The 16,790-nt window shown below is 40.6% G+C and overlaps 1 long non-coding RNA gene across 1 annotated transcript in view; it reads left to right on the plus strand.

Moving 5' to 3' along the window:
* The window catches only part of LOC141582784 (uncharacterized), an 88,247-nt gene extending 79,329 nt beyond the window's left edge, over nt 1-8,918 (plus strand). The window contains exons 11-12 of the long non-coding RNA XR_012515659.1: nt 857-1,006; nt 6,370-8,918. This is a non-coding gene — a long non-coding RNA (uncharacterized LOC141582784). The remainder of the gene's footprint in view (nt 1-856; nt 1,007-6,369) is intronic.
* The last annotated feature ends 7,872 nt before the right edge of the window (nt 8,919-16,790 follow it).

The following is a 16,790-nucleotide window of genomic DNA, read 5'->3' on the forward strand; positions in this document are numbered from 1 at the left end:
GGCCTCCCAAAGTGCTGGGATTACAGGCTTGAGCCATCGCGCCTGGCTAGCACATGGTTATTTTTCACTTCATTGCAAATTCCACATCTTCATTACTAATGAGAAAGTATAGGACTGATTCCTAAATGAAAAACAGTAAGATACATACACAGCAAAGTCATAAGAGGCAGTCTTAAGTCACAGCCTTTTTTTGTTTTTGTTTGTTTTTCTGAGACAGACAGAATCTCACTCTTTTGCCCAGGCTGGAGTGCAGTGGCATGATCTCGGCTCACTGCAACCTCCACCTTGGGTTCAAGCAATTCTCCTGCCTCAGCCTCCTGAGTAGCTGGGATTACAAGCATGCACCATCATACCTTGTTAATTTTGTTGTATTTTATTAAAGATGGGGTTTCACCATGTTGGCTGGACTGGTCTTGAACTCCTGACCTCAAGTGATCCACCCACCTCAGCCTCCCAAAGTGCTAGGATTACAGGTGTGAGCCACCGTACCCGGCCAGTCATAGCCTTTTAATGACAATGGAAAATATTTCTGTTCCAATGTTAAATAATGAAGCCATGAGACAACATCCTGTAATTTGTCTGATTAGAATTTATAGTCATTCCTGTATTTGTGTCCATTCACATAGGGCTATGCATGTTTGTCAGGCGTGAGGGCTATATGGATGCTTATGTTAGCATCCCACTAAATAGCAGCTTTCCCCTCAATGTATAAGGCCTACTGACTAAGTCAGAACATGGAGTAAAACTCCCGGGGAACCTGGGGAGAGAGTCAGTACAGTAACAACGTGGCCTTGTGCCTAGATTTGCTCTTCTCCAAGACCTTAGGGCTAAGCTTTATTTTTTCTTCTCTCTTTAGGCATGGATCCCAAAGGTCTGTTCCCAATACTACAAGACTATTTAGTGTCATAATAAAACACTGCAGTTAGGATGCTGAAAGAAGAGTAGAAATGGGAAGACTTCGTTGTGCAGAAACTGAGTTCTTAAACAGAGGAGATACTTGATGAGGGTGAGTGGATCACATCTCAGTTCGATATCCAGTGGAATCCAAAAGCAAATGTTTAAGAGTGGAAGTTGTTTGCACATATTGAGCAAAATATTAGGTAGCCGTAGTTTCTGATGTCTTTGTCTCTTCACAGCCTTTTGTTTTGAAACATAAAGTAATGTATCGGTAAAAATTCAAACAAAAAGTTGATAGTGCTACTTTTCTAAAGTAATGTTCCTGAGGCCCAGTTTTAAGATTTACCTTTATTTATACTGAAGGATGAAATGTTGACATATAAGATTAGTACTGGTAACAATCAAATGAATTCACGCTCCTCAAAGGTTTGTTAAAATGCACACTTGATCTGGTCCAAACCACAGTGTACACAGTAATCCACTTTTAATACAGATTTATTTTTTCATAAAATTAACAATGTATATACATATCTAAAGAGATTCCTTGAAATAATCCAAAAATTCCTGAGTTTCCTTGACTAGTTGTATGGTAGCAATTTTCTTTTGTTATTAATACATAGACTAATCTTAATATTTGTCAAGCATTATTCTTTAATTTAGTAGTTAATCCTTATACCTAAAAGACAAATTGTAAAACTCTGAGACACACACAAACACACACAGTCCATAAATTCTCAGGTAATTCTTGAAGAATATGTAATGGCCTGGGAACATGCTGTGTTTTAATGTTGAATGTTGAGACCATGAGATGAAACTCTGAGTCACCCTGACAGGAATTGAACTATGAGTATTATGCCACGTGGACTATATAGGACACGCAGTAATGAGCATCACCTGGTTTCTCCTCTAATGGCTCATGCCAAATTGTTGCCTACAATGCTCCACAGAAGACACTTAGAATATAGAGAACTCCCTGGATGTCCGACCAGGGGAGCCAGGGCAAAGACCTCTGGGATCTTTAAATTGTTGCTGGAGAAGATCTTTTACAAGCTTTCAGCCCTTTTCCCCTTTTTTTGGTGAATTCATCCACTGAATTTATCCCTTGAAGAAGACAGTTTGATGGCATGGAGTTTACTGGACCTGTTACTCTAAAGTAAATGAAACCCCCACAGACTAGGTCAGGAGAATAATTTCTGAAAGAACATGATTGCTGATGAGGGCGGGTGGTTTAGGCGTTGGTTTGATTTCAAGTGGAAAACAAAAAGAAAAAGCACAGCAGTAAGACCAGCTGGCTCCAAACTGGGCAAAATATAAGGCATCTACATTTGGTGGCGCTTTATCTATGTGTGGCGTTTTTCCAGACAGGAAGGGCGGGAAAAGAGTGCCGAGGTGGGCTATCTGGCATATCTAGAGCACTACTGTCATCACGAGGAAGTTATTTAAGGAATCTCTACGCCATTACAGAGTGTTAGTGAGTACTACCTGCTGGGGCAGATGTGGTCTTGTAAGGAGTGAAAGGCTTAGCCTCCATGCTGGGAGTCCTTGCCTACTCGTCTAAGGCCTTAAAAGAGACCTGGACATTGGCGGTATCTTGATATAGAACCTTGAGAGTAAAGGTTCTAATAGCAAATCCTGTAAATGTCCCTTGGAATAACCCCATTGATTGTGAGCAGTACTGATTCTACCAGAGACCCAAAGATCCAAAGATCCATAGCAAGATGTCAGCATGAGAAAGCTTGCTGACTCTTGCTCCAAGGGTCAGGAGGAAGAGCCAGATGCCCACAAGAGCCTCCATGTGTGTTTCAGTGGGTTCCTGCAGTCCCGCCCACACCACAAGGAACTGAGGTTCCACTCCACGACTTCCTGTGCCGGGACCACCTGGCAGCTGCTGCCTCACTCCAAGACCCTCACCCTCCAGGTTCTACATGAAGGTACTGCCAATGCCCAGGCCTCTCTTCAGGCCTTAAAGGAGAAAGCAAGAAGACCTAGCCTGGTGCCCAAGCCGCTTTCACCTTCCCAGAAATCGGAATTTCCCCCACAGCAAGGTTTCCTGGGAAGGATGGTGAAATGGCATATTCCACTGTTAAACGATTTCCTCACGGTGGCAGTAGTGCACCATATTTTCAAAGAAGCCCTATGTTGGCGCCCTTTTCTCCCACCCTTCTTGTTGGAAAAAACTCCACCCAGAGACAAAGGCGCCACTAACCTTCATGGCTGGGAGATTTGTCCAGTTGGGTGCAACCTGATCTTACTGTCGACATTTTGTTTATTTTTTTTCATCAGAAAACAAAATGAGGTCTAAACTACCCATGCTTATCAGGAATCTTGTTCTTTCAGAAATTAAGTATATTCTGACCAGGCACAGTGGCTCTGTAATCCCACCACTTTGAGAGGCCCAGGCAGATGGATCACTTGAAGTTAGGAGTTCGAAACCAGGCCTGCCAACATGTTGAAACCCTGTCTTTACCCAAAATATAAAAAATTAGGGAGGTGTGGTGGCGCCCACCTGTAATTCTAGCTACTGGGGAGGCTGACGCAGAGGCTGCAGTGAGCAGAGATCCTGCAACTGCACTCTAGCCTGGGAGAGAGACTCAGACTCCATCTCAAAAAAAAAAAAAAAAAAAAAAAAGAAAGAAAGAAATTAAATATACTACTGACTGAGAGTATACGGGTATGATTTACTTAACACAGTTACAAGTCCAGTAAGTTTCATGGCCTCTAATTGTGTACTTCAGGTGATTAATTGGGTGGATGAAGGTACAACAACAGAGATCCATATCGAAGAGATAGATATCAAAGAGATAGATAAGCAATACATGAAATTTGAAACATGCTAAGTGAAAGAAGCAAGACGAACAAGGCCACTTATTGTGATGATCAGTAGTGAGGGAAAGTGATGAGATTTTGCCAGGGACTGGGAAGAGAGTGGAATGAGGAATGAGTGCTTAATCGGTCCAGGGCTTTCTTTTGTGGTAATGAAAACAAGTTGCCACTAGACAGTGGTAATGCTTGCACTGCATGGTGAATGGTTAGTTTTATGTTATATGGATTTTGCAAACTCAGTTTAAAAAGTGCCAGTACTTTTAAGCCTATCATTATTTCCATGAATCATTAATTATATTTGAAAAGTACTCAAGTTATTAGTGAAGAAAACTTGTTTTGTCAATTATACTACAAGTTGATTGGACAGGGTGCCTCATGCCTGTAATCCTAACACTTTGGGAGGCCCAAATGGGAGGATTGCTTGAGGCCAGGAGTTCAAGATCTGCCTGATGAACATAGTAAAACCCCATATCTAAAATGATATGTATATCTATACATAAGGTTATAGTGCAGGGGAATTTGAGCATTAGTTTATAAAAGTCTGCATTATATATGCATAAGAAACAGATGATAATACCTACCACATTTTATTTATTTGTTTATTTTTTTTGAGACGGAGTTTCGCTCTTACTGCCCAGGCTGAAATGCAGTGGCATAATCTCAGCTCACTGCAACCACCACCTCCCAGGTTCAAGCAATTATCTTGTCTCAGCCTCCTGAGTAGCTGGGACTACAGGCACGTTCCACCAAGCCTGACTAGTTTTGTATTTTTAGTAGAGCCACCGTGCCTGCCCAATTTTATATGTTTTTAATCATGGTTGGTGTTATAATGGGTATATGTTTGAAGATGGTATCTTTGGCCAACAAATTCATATCTTTAATTCATTGTTATAAACAGAGACACTAATGAAGCACTCTACCTGCACGTGAGTTGTGCGAATGCATCCATCTTACAGAATTTTTTTATAAGGAATTTCACTGTTGTTGCCCAGACTAGAGTGCAATGGCATGATCTTGGCCCACTGCAACCTCCACCTTCGGGGTTCAAGCGATTCTCCTGCCTCAATGTCCCAAGTAGCTGGGATTACAGGCATGCACCATCACACACGGCTAATTTTGTATTTTTAGTAGAGACGGGGTTTCTCCATGTTGGTCAGGCTGGTGTTGAACTTCCAACCTCAGGCGATCTGCCTACCTTGGCCTCCCAAAGTGCTAGGATTACAGGAATGAACCACCACGTCCAGCATACAGTTTTCTTAGGTTACACATTTAGGTAACTGAATGTTAGAGATGCCGATTTCAACTATCATTTCTTGAATTTTGTTATCTTACTTTTGAAATTTTAAAGATAAAATTTTAAGGTTAGAATTAAGAATAAACATTCAAGAGAAATTAAAGATCCTAATTTTCAGAGGTATAAGCATATAAAATACATGTTTATATTGCATATAAACATGTATTTATATATTTGTGTATATATGTATGTTATTCTGCACATGTTGACTCACACCTGTAATCCCAAGACTTTGCAAGTGAGAAACGGGTGTCTCACTTGAGGTTAGGAGTTCGAGACCAGCCTGGTCAACATGGTGAAACCTCATCTCTACAAAAAATACAAAAATTAGCTGGATGCTGTGGCGCATGCCTGTAATCCCAGCTACTCAGGAGGCTGAGGTAGGAGAATTGCTTGTACCCAAGAGGCAGAGGTTGCAGTGAGCCAAGATTGCACCATTGCACTTCAGCTTGGGCAAAAGAGTGAGAGTCAGTCTATAATAATAATAATAATAATAATAAATCTGTATGTCTATATATAGATATTTTAGATTTAAAAGTACAAATTGGGAACTTAGGGTTTGAGGAATAGAGGAATTTCCAGTCAGGAAATTCCTTGCAAATATGTTATTGTCTAAAATTCAGATAACTGCCATTTCTTTATGAGAATACCAAAAACTCCTCTGGAATCAGATGTGAAACTTTTAATTCTTCAAACTTACATATACAGATAAATTTAACAAAAACATAAATTTATTGTGGTGTTTGACTGTATAGATATAACTTTTTATCTGTGTATTGAAAAAATTGGAGTAAATATGGAAACGATTATCAGCGTTTAATACACAGTTTTATGCCATTGTTTTTCTCTTGATCAGCACATCGTTACTTTTAACTTCTTTGCAAATTCCATGTCTTCATTAGTAATGTGAAAATATAGGACTGATTCCTAACTGAAAAGCACTAAGATGCATACGTAACAAAGTCATAGGACACAGTCGTAAGTCATAGCCTTTTAATGACCCTGGAAAATATTTCTGTTCCAATGTTAAGTGGTGAAACCATGAGACAAAATCCTACGATCCATTGGATTAGAATTTATAGTCATTCCTATATTTGTGTCCATTCAAGTTGGGCCGTGTGTGTCCTGTTAGGCTGGAGACTATCCAGACCCTTATGTTAGAGCCCCACTAAATAGCAGCCTCCCCTTCAACATATAAGGCCTAATGACTAGGTCAGATCATGGAGTAAAACTCCCTGGGAACCTGGATAGGGAGTCAGGACAAGAACCACGTGGCCTGGTGCCTCAATTTCCTCTTCTCCGAGACCTTAGTGGTAAGCTTTTTTTTTTTTTTTTTTTTTTTTTTTTTTTTTAAGTTCTCTCCTTAGGCATGGATCCCTATGCTCTGTCTCCGTTATGACAAGACTATTTGATATCATAATAAAAAACTGCAGATATGATGCTGAATGAGAAAGTGTAGAAATGGGAAGACTTCATTGTGCAGGAACTGAGTTCTTAAAAAGAAGAGATGCTTGATGAGGGTGAGTGGATTCCATCTCAGTTTACTCTCCAATGGAAACCAGAAACAAGTGACTAAGATTAATGTTTACACAAATTAGCAAAATGTTATGTAGCCATAGTTTCTGTCTTTGTCTCTTCGTGGCCTTTTTTTTGGAAACATGTAGTCATGTATAGTTTCTACTTTTCTAAAGTAATATTCCTGAGGTCCTATTTTGAGATTTATCCTTATTTATATTGAAAGCATGAAATGTTGACATATAAGACTTAGTATTGGTGACATTCAAATTAATTCACACTTTTCAATGTTTTGTTAAAATACACAGTTGGTCTAATCCAAACCAGAGTATACACAGTAATCCACTTTCAATACAGATTTATTTTCTGCATGAAATTAACAATCTATGTTTATATTGAAAAATATGCATGGAAATAATCCAAAAGTTCATGAGTTGCCTTGACAAGTTCTATGGTTGCCCTGGTAAGTTGTATGAACCATCCATCCCTGAATGTCTGACATGGGAACCAGGTCAAAAACCAGTAGGATTTTTATTGTTTGCTGGAGAAGATCTTTTCCAAGCTTTTAGCCCTTTTCTCCTTTTTATGCATTCATCCACCGAATTTGTCCCTTGCAGGAGACAGTTTGATGTCACGGAAATGACTGGACCTGTAACTCTGAAGTAAATGACACCCACGCAAACTAGGTCAGGAGGATATTTAATTTTTGAAAGAGCAAGATTACTAACAAGAACAAGATTCCTGATGGGGGCAGGTGGTGTAGGCCTTGGTTTAATTTCAAGCGGGAAACAAAATGAAAAAGTACAACTGTAAGAATAGCTGGCTCCAAACTGGGCATCCATATTTGGTGGCACATTTGTCAATGGGTGGTGGTTTTTCAGCCAGTAAGGGCGGGAGAAGCGGGGGGTTACAAACAGGGCTTCTTAGTTTATCTGGCGCACTACTGCCATCTCGAGGATGTCGTTTTACAAATCCCTACGCCATTACAGCCTTCTTGTGAGGACTACTTGTTGGGGAGGGTCTGGTCTGGTAAGAGGTGGAAAAGGCTTGGCCTCCAGTCTGGGAGTCCTTGCTTTCTCATCTAAGGCCTTAAAAGAGACCTGGACATTGGTGTTATCTTTGTGTAGAATCTGGAGAGTGAAGGTTCTAATAGCAAAGCCTATAAACTTCCCTTGGAATAACCCTGTTGATTGTGGGCAGTGCTGATGCTACCAGAGAGCCAAAGACCCATTGCGAGATGACAGCATGTGAAAGCCTGCTGGCTCTTGCTCTGAGGGGCAACAACAGGAGACAGATACCCACAAGAACCTATATGTATGTTTGAGTGGGTTCCTGCTGTCTTCCCCACACCTGGAGCAACCGAGGCCCCGCCCCATGACTTCCTGTGCCAGTACTGCCTGGCAGCTGCTGGTTCACTCCAAGACCCTCACACTCCGCAGTCCAAGCCCCTCACACTACAGGTTCTACACCAAGATCCCGCCAATGTCTAGGTCTCTCTTCAAGCGTTAGAGAAGGCAAGAAGACCTCGCCTAGAGGCTAAGCCTCTTCCACCTACCCACAAATCAACCTTTTCTCCACAGCGAGGCTTTCTGGGAAGGAGGCTGTAGTGGAGTATTCTGTCTTTAAAGGATTTCCTCACGGTGACATTAGTACTCCACATTTTCAGTGAAGCCCTTTCTTTGAGCCCTTTCTCCTGCCCTTCCTCTGTGAAATAAGCAAACCAGAGATAAAGGCGCCACCAAACATGGCTGCCTGGAGATTTGTCCAGTTTTGTGCAACCTGGTCTTACTGTTGAATTTTTTGTTTTTTCCATCTAAAAACAAAATGAGGCTTAAATCACCCATGCTCATTAGGAATCTTGGTTTTTTCATGAATTAAATATCATCTTCACTGCATCTATCTGGGTATGATTTACTTCACACAGTTACAGGTCCAGCAAGTTCCATGGTATCAGATGGTCTCCTTCAGGTGGTAAGTTGAGTAGATGAAGGTACAACAGTAAAGACAGATATCAAAGGGATAGATAACCAGTGCATGAAATTGGAAACAAGCTAAGTGAAAGGTGGACTGGCTTGGTGCCTCATGCCTGTAATCCTAGCACTTTGGGAGGCCAAAATGGGAGGACCACTTAAGACCAGAAGTTTGAGTTCAAACTGGTCAACATAAGGAAACCCCATATCTAACATTAGAAAAACAAAAACAGTTGTACTACAGAGGAATTTGAACATTAGGTTATAAAAGTCCATACTATATGTGCATGGGGAACAGACGACATCGAGCACAAACATTTGAAAAGTGATTATTTCTTCTCACTATATGAGACCCAGCATGATTTCTACTTTATAATTGTTAAAGTTCTTCTAGAGTAACATATAAAAAAAGCCGGGCGCGGTGGCTCAAGCCTGTAATCCCAGCACTTTGGGAGGCCGAGGTGGGTGGATCACGAGGTCAAGAGATCGAGACCATCCTGGTCAACATGGTGAAACTCCGTCTCTATTAAAAATACAAACAAAAATTAGCTGGGCATGGTGGCGCGTGCCTGTAATCCCAGCTACTCAGGAGGCTGAGGCAGGAGAATTGCCTGAACCCAGGAGGCGGAGGTTGCGGTGAGCGGAGATCGCGCCATTGCATTCCAGCCTGGGTAACAAGAGTGAAACTCCGTCTCAAAAAAAAAAAAAAAAAAACAAAACTTCGAGCACTCAAAATTATATATGGATGTATATATATTCAGGGAGTATAAGGCAATACTGAAATTTTGTTCAAAATTTCAAACAGTATGCATCCAATTATATTTAAAGTAAACTGGGTCGGATGTGTGTGTACATTTATTTCTGTCTGTAGGTATATTACAATATTTTAAATGCCATGTATATTTATATGCACACACACACACACACACACATACACAGACACACATATATTACACAGTGTCTCACCCTGTGAGCCAAGATCGCGCCATTGCACTCCAGCCTGGGTAACAACAGCGAAACTCCGTCTAAAAAAAAAAAAGAAAAAAAAAGAAAAATTTGAGAAAAATTAAAAATTCTAATTTTCTAGGTGTAAGTATGTATAATACATATGTTTATACTGCATATAAACATGTATTTATATTTTATGTGTGTATAAATATATGTCTTTTAGATTTAAACGTGAAAATTGAGAACTTATGTTTTGATGAACAGTTCAATCAAGACGTTTTTTGCCAATATTTTATTGTCTAAAATTCAGATATTTCAACTTTCTTATGGGAATAAAAAAACTCAGGAATAAGATGTGAAACTTTCAACTCTTCAACCTTACGTATAGCTAAATTCGATTAAAATTTAAATTTATTGTGGTGTTTGTATATAGAGAACTTTTTATCTGCATATTGAAAAAATTATAGTAAATAGGGAAAACAGTTATCATTGTTTAATACAGTTTTATGACATTGCTTTTCTTTTGATCAGCACATGGTTATTTTTAACTTCTTTGCAAATTTCATGTCTTTGTTACTAATGAGAAAGTATGGGACTGATTCCTAACTGAAAAACAATAAGATACATACACAAGAAAATCATAGAGCACAGTCCTGTGTGACAGCCGTTTAATGACGCTGGAAAATATTTGTATTTCAATGTTAAATAATGAAACCATACGACAAAATCCTGTGATCAATCTGATTAGTATTTATAGTCATTCCTGTATTTCTGTCCATTAAAGTATGGCTGTGCGCATCTTGTCAGGCTTGAGAGGTATCTGGACCCTTATGTTAGAGCCCAACTAAATAGCATCCTCCCCCTCTACATATAAGGCCTACTGACTAAGTCAGAACACAGAATAAAACTCTCAGGAAACCTGAGTAGAGAATCAGGACAAGAATTACATGGCCTGGTGCCTAGATTTGCTCTTCTCCAAGAACTTTAGTGGTGAGCTTTTTTTTTTCTTCTCTCCTTAGGCATGGAAGCCTAAGGTTTCTCCCCAATACTACAGGACTATTTGATATCATAATAAAATACTGCAGATATGATGTGGAGTGAAAAGAGTAAAAATGGGAAGACTTGGCTGTGCAGAAACTGAGTTCTTAAAAACAGGAAATGCTTGATGAGGTTGTGTGGATTACATGTCAGTCCAATGGAAACCAAAAGCAAATGGTTAAGAGTGGAAATTGTTTACATAAATTGAGCAAAATGTTAGGTTGCCGTAATTTCTGGTGTCTTTGTCTCTTCGTGATCTTTTTAAATAAATGTGTAGTGATGTATCTGTAAAAAATTAAACAAAGAACTGATATTGCCCACTTTACTAAAGTAATTTTCCAGAGGCTGAATGCTAAGATTTACCTCTATTTATATTGAAGGTGTGAAATGTTGACATATAAGACTTAGTACTGGTGACATTCAAATGAATTCATGCATCTGAGAGGTTTGTTAAAATACACACTTGGTCTGATCCAAACCACAGTGTACACAGTCATCCACTTTTAATACAGATTTATTTTTCTGCATGAAATTAACAACATATGTACATATTGAAAGATATGCATGCAAATAATCTAAAAGTTCATGAGTTGCCTTGACAAGTTATATGGTGGCAGTTTTCTTCGTTATTAATACATGGATTTTTTTTTTTTTTTGAGATGGAGTCTCAATCTGTCGCCCAGGCTGGAGAGCAGTGGCATGGCCTCAGCTCACTGCAAATTCTTGCGTCCTGGGTTCAAGCAGTTATCCTGCCTCAGCTTCCTGAGTAGCTGGGACCGCAGGTGCCCACCACAACGCCCAGCTAATTTTTTGTATTTTGAATAGAGATGGGGTTTTACTGTATTGGTCAGGCTGGTCTTGCACTCCTGACCTCATGATCCACCCACCTGGGCCTCCTAAAGTGCTGGGATTACAGGCATGAGCCACTGCGCCCTGAGGATCTTTCCTAATATTTGTCAAGCATTATTCTTTACTAGTTGGAGAATGCTGTAATCCTTATAACTAAAAGACAAATTATAATATTGTGAGACACACACACAAACATGAACACACACAGCCCATAAATTCTCAGGAAATACTTGAAGTACATGTAATGGCATGGGCACATGCTATGTTTTGATGTTAAATGATGAGACCATGAGATTAAACTCTGAGTCACCTTGACAGGAATTGAACATATGTACTATGAGTATCATGCCATGTGGAGTATATACGCCATGCCGTAATGAGCATCACCTGGTTTGGCCTCTAATGGCTCATGCCAAATTGTTGCCTACAATGCACCACAAAAGGCTCTTAGAATAGGAAGAATTTTCTGGTTGCCTGACAGGGGTGCCAGGTCAAAAACCCCTGGGATTTATAAATTGTTTGCTGGAGGTCTTTTCAAAGCTTTAAGCTCTTTTCTCTCTCTCTCTCTTTTTTCTCTTTTTTTGAGACAGTCTCACTCTCTTGCTCAGGCTGTAGTACAATGGCATGCTCCTCGCTTAGTGCAACCTCTGCCTCCCAGGTTCAAATGATTCTCCTACATCATCCTCTCAAGTAGCTGGGATTACAGGCCTGTGCCACCATGCTCGGCTAATTTTTGTATTTTAGTATAGACAGGGCTTCGCCATGTTGGCCAGGCTGGTCTCGAACTTCTGCCCTTGGATGATCCCCCAGCCTCGGCCTCCCAAAGTGCTGGGATTAAAGGCATGAGTGACGGCTCCTTTTCTCTTTTTTGTGTGTTCATCCACTGAATTTATCCACTGAAGGAGACAGTTTGATGCCATGGAAATTACTGAACCTGTAACTGAAGTAAATGAAACCCACACAGAGTAGGTCAGGAGGATATTTAATTTCTGAAGGAACTAGATTCCTGATGAGGGCAGGTGCTTTAGGCCTCGGTTTGATTTCAAGTGGAAAACAAAATGAAAAAGTGCATCAGTAAGACCAGCTGGCTCCCAACTGGGCAAAATATAAGGCATCCAAGTTTGGAGCGACTTTGTTTATGGGTGGCATTTTTTTCAGACAGGAAGGGCAGGAGAAGAGGGCTACCAACAGGGCTTCTTGGCATATCGGGTGCTCTACTGTCATTGCAAGGATGTCATTTAACGAATCCCTAGGCCATTAGTCTTCTTCCCGTGAGGACTACCTGCTGGAGAAGGTCTGGTCTATGGGGAGGTGAAATAGGCTTGGGCTCCATGCTCAGAGTCCTTGCCTTCTCCTCTAAGGCCTTAAAAGAGACCTGGACATTGGCAGTACCTTGGTGTAGAACCTGGAGAGTGAAGGTTCTAATAGCAAAGCCTGTAAATGTCCCTTGCAATAACCATGTTCCTTGTGCATGGTACTGATGCTACCAGCAACTCAAAGACTCATAGCAAGATGCCCGCACGTGAAAGCCTGCTGACCCTTGCTCAAAGGGGCAGGTACAAGAGACAGATGCCCACAAGAGCCTCCATGTGTGTTTGAGTGGGTTCCTGCAATCCTGCCCACACGAGGAAGAACTAAGTTTCTGCCCCATGACTTCTCATGCCAGGACCTGCTGGCAGCTGCTGGTTCACTCCAAGCCCCTTAATCTTCAGCTTCTACACCAAGATACTGCCAGTGTCCCTGTCTCTTTTCAGGCCTTAGAGGAGAAGGCAAGAAGACCTAGCCTGGAGGCCAAGCACAGATCAGCTTTTCCTCCTCAGCGAGGCTTCCCAGGAAGGACGTCATAATGGCGCATTCCGTCTTTAAACAATTTCCTCACGGTGGCAGTAGGGCTCCGCATTTTCACTGAGGCCCCGTGATGGAGCCGTTTTCTCCCGCCCTTCCTGTCTGAAAAAAAACGCCACCCAGAGATAAAGGCGCCACTGAACATGGTTTCCTGGAGATTTGTCCAGTTTGGTGCAACCTGGACTGGTAGAGGGTCATGATTGCAAGTTATGCAGGTTCTTGGCGTTTTGAACAAATAATTGCACAAAATGTCCAGGAAAGCAAAGCAAGAATGAAGCAACGAAAGAATGAAAGTGGGGGCTGGGCATGGTGGCTCAAGCTATAACCCCAGCCCTTTGGGAGGCCCAGGTGGGGGAATCCTGAGGTCAGGAGATCAAGACCATCCTAACCAACATGGTGAAACCCCATCTCTACTAAAAATACAAAAATTAGCTGGACGAGGTGTCAGTCACCTGTAATTCTGCGTCAGGAGGCTGAGGCAGGAGAATTGCTTGAACCTGGGAGGCAGAGGTTGCAGTGAGCCTAGATTGCACCATTGCACTCCAGCCTGGGCGACAGAGTGAGACTCCCATCTCAAAAAAAAAAAAAAAAAAAAAAAAGGAAACCAGAAAATATGCATTGAAATGACAATTGAATTATATCTCTTTATAAAATGTTCAAATGGCCAACCAAATGACCAAATGTACCTGAAATTTTAATTGTTTTCTCAGGAATAAGGGATAAATCATTGGTTATAAACTATTTTAAACAATTTTAGTATTAGCTGGTTTAACAGTATTTTACTGATATTTAATTAATTTTTTGTTTTACTTGGGTTAGTAGCTTTATACAAGGAAACTTGGTTATTTCTGTAGTTTACAGTGACTAAGCATAATAACTATAATTGTGATTGGTACCATATACTTAGACATTATAATTTTAGAAATCCCATACAGTCTTGGAATATATAGTAGTAGTATTCACAAAAATACAACCTAAAGAAGATTGGGCATCATTTTGGCAATCCCTCGTACCTAAACATGTCAAATAATCCTGTTTACCTCTCTTTTCTGGACACTTCAGGGGTCCTCTGAAGTATTCCAAAAGCCAGATGCCAGGGAAGACAATTTTGAAACTGAAGTTTGGTTTTGGGAATTCCAGATTACCACAAGTTATTTATTTTGCCAAAATGATGGCTCAGAAATTTTAAAGAAGCAAAAACCTTTTATAACCCTTCTGAATGTAGTCAACATGTTCACACAGAGAACCTCTTCTGCAAGACTAATTTCCCCAATTCTTCCACCACTTCTTTGAACCTTCAGCTTTTTCCTAATTTAACTTAAAACAATCCTTTAACACTAGGCAAAAGTTGACATTTTCATGCCTTCTTTTAACTTTTTACTATAAAAACACATTTTACTGTTTTTATACACCTTGCATATTAATCTATTTCCGATAGTTTTAATTAATTCCTAGCAATTTTACCTTTAAGGTAAAACATGGTAAATTGTTTTATTGTGTGCTAAGTGCAGCTTGTCTTCTTAGTCAAAGGCATGGCTGGTTTTATGTCCCCAGGCATCACCAATTGTGAAGCAGGCAAGACAGACAGACCTCAAAAGCCCTTTGTAACCTTAAAACACTTAGCAAACCTTGCATCTGACCTGCATAGTTTAGTTCACCTATTTTTTTTTTTTTTTTTGAGACTGAGTTTTGCTCTTATTGCCCAGGCTGGAGTGCAATGGCATGTTTTTAAGATTTATCTTTATTTAAACTGAAGGCTTGAAATGTTGACAAACAATGCTTCATATTGAAACATTCAAATGAACTCATGCTCTTCAAAGCTTTGTTAAAATACACCCTTGGTTTGATCTAAACCACAATGTACACAATTATCCAATTTTAATATGGGGTTTTTTTTTGCTTGAAATTAAGAATGTATGTTTATACTGAAAGATAATCATGGAAATAATTCAAGAGTTATTTGATGCCTTGACATATTTTATGGTAGTGCTTTTCTTTTTTATTAGTGCATGGATTTTTTTTTTTTTGAGTCTTTGTCAAGCATTATTCTTTAATTAAGCAGTGGGAGAATACTGTTTAAGTCTTATACTTAAAAGAGAAATTCTAAAACACACACACACACACACACACACACACACACACATACACACCTGATAAAGTCTCAAGAAATACTTGAAGAATATTTAATCTTTTGGGAAAATATTTTATGTTATATGATGAGCCCATGAGATGAAACTCTCAGTAATCTCTGTATTGTTTTGAGATGGAGTCTCACTCTGTCACCCAGGTTCGAGTGCAGTGGCATGATTTTGGTTCACTGCAACCTCTGCCTCATGGGTTCAAGCGATTCTGATGTCTCAGCCTCCCAAGTAGCTGGGAATACAGGAATGTGCCACCATGCACGGCTAATTTTTTTGTATTTTTAGTAGAGATGGGGTTTCACTATGTTAACCAGGCTGGTCTCGAACTCCTGACCTTATGATCCGCCTGCCTTCGTCTCCCAAAGTTCTGGGATTACAAGCGTGAGCTGCTGCTTCTGGCCTGAAACTCTGGGTAACCTCTGTAGGAATTGTACATATACAGTGTGAGTATCATGCCATGTGGAGCACATACTGCTTGCAGTAATGACAGCTTTCTGGTCCCTCCTCGATGGTTCATGCCAAATTATTGCCTACAGTGCACCAGATGAGGCTAGAACATGAAGAACTCCCTGGTTTATCTGGGAGGGGAGCCAGGTCAGAGACCACCAGGATTTGTAAATTGCGTGCCAGGGAAGATCTCATCCAAGCTTCAAGCATTTTTCTCCATTTTGTGTCGTCATCCTCCTATCCACCGAATTTATCCCTTGAAAGAGATAATTTTACTCCATGGAAGTTACTGGCACTATAACTTTGTGAAGTAAGTCATACCCACAGGGACTAGTTCTGGACAATGTTTAATTTCGGAAAGAAGAAGACTCTTGATAAGGGATTAGGCCTTGGTTTGATTTCAGATGGAAAACAAAAGCAGAAGTGCCACAGTAAGAGCAGGTGGCTCCAAACTGGGCGAAAAAGCAAGGCAGCCATGTTTCCTTGCGCCATTGTCTCTGGGTGGTGTTTTTTCAGACAGGAAGGGCCGGAGAAGAGGGATCCGAGACAGCGCTTCTTGGCATATCTCGAGCTCTACTGGCATGATGAGGAGGTAGTTTAATGACACCCTATGCGGTTTCAGCATCCTTCCTGTGAGTACTACCTTTTGGGGAAGGATAGGTCTGGTAGGAGGTGAAAGAGGCTTCAGCTCTATGCTGGGCCTCCTTGCCTTCTTGTCTAAGGCCTTAAAAGAGACCTGGACATTAATGGTGTTTTGGTGTAGAACCTGTAGAGTGAAGTTTCTAAAAGCAAATCCTGTAAACCTGCCTTGGAACAACCTTGTTCATTGTTCATGAATATTGATGCCACAAGGGACCCAGAGGCCCACAAGAGCTTGTATTCATCTTTGAGTGGGTTTCTGCAGTCCTACCACTCCAGGAGGAACCAAGGCCCCACTTCATGACTTCCTGTGCCAGTATTTCCTGGCAGCTGCTGGTTCACTCCAAATCCCTCACTCTCAAGGTTCTGCACCAAGGTACCACC

Source organism: Saimiri boliviensis, chromosome X (genome assembly GCF_048565385.1).
Source record: "Saimiri boliviensis isolate mSaiBol1 chromosome X, mSaiBol1.pri, whole genome shotgun sequence".
Taxonomy (NCBI): domain Eukaryota; kingdom Metazoa; phylum Chordata; class Mammalia; order Primates; family Cebidae; genus Saimiri; species Saimiri boliviensis.